Source organism: Etheostoma spectabile, unplaced genomic scaffold (genome assembly GCF_008692095.1).
Source record: "Etheostoma spectabile isolate EspeVRDwgs_2016 unplaced genomic scaffold, UIUC_Espe_1.0 scaffold383, whole genome shotgun sequence".
NCBI lineage: Eukaryota > Metazoa > Chordata > Actinopteri > Perciformes > Percidae > Etheostoma > Etheostoma spectabile.
In genome coordinates, this window is record NW_022605597.1 from 240,866 (window position 1) to 241,095 (window position 230).

General features: G+C 37.0%; 1 protein-coding gene across 1 annotated transcript in view; it reads left to right on the forward strand.

Annotated features, from left to right (window-relative positions):
* The window catches only part of LOC116686520 (transcription factor TBF1), a 6,873-nt gene that overhangs the window by 4,539 nt on the left and 2,104 nt on the right, over positions 1-230 (forward strand). The gene's annotated exons all lie outside the window — the stretch shown is intronic.

The following is a 230-nucleotide window of genomic DNA, read 5'->3' on the forward strand; positions in this document are numbered from 1 at the left end:
TATGAATCAGAGGTACTTTTTTACTCGTGGGCGAGTGTCTCGGGCTCAGAGGGTTAAGCATAATGTCGTCAGATTAACAGGTGTGAATATTTGTAAAAACTGCTTGTTCTTTTAAAAAAGTAATAGCAAAATGCAACAATTTGGTCATAGTTCGGAGCCCTGTAAAGAGATCCTGTCAACATGAAATCACAGTTTTCTAACAGTTTTCTACATGTGCTTGTATTTCCTTA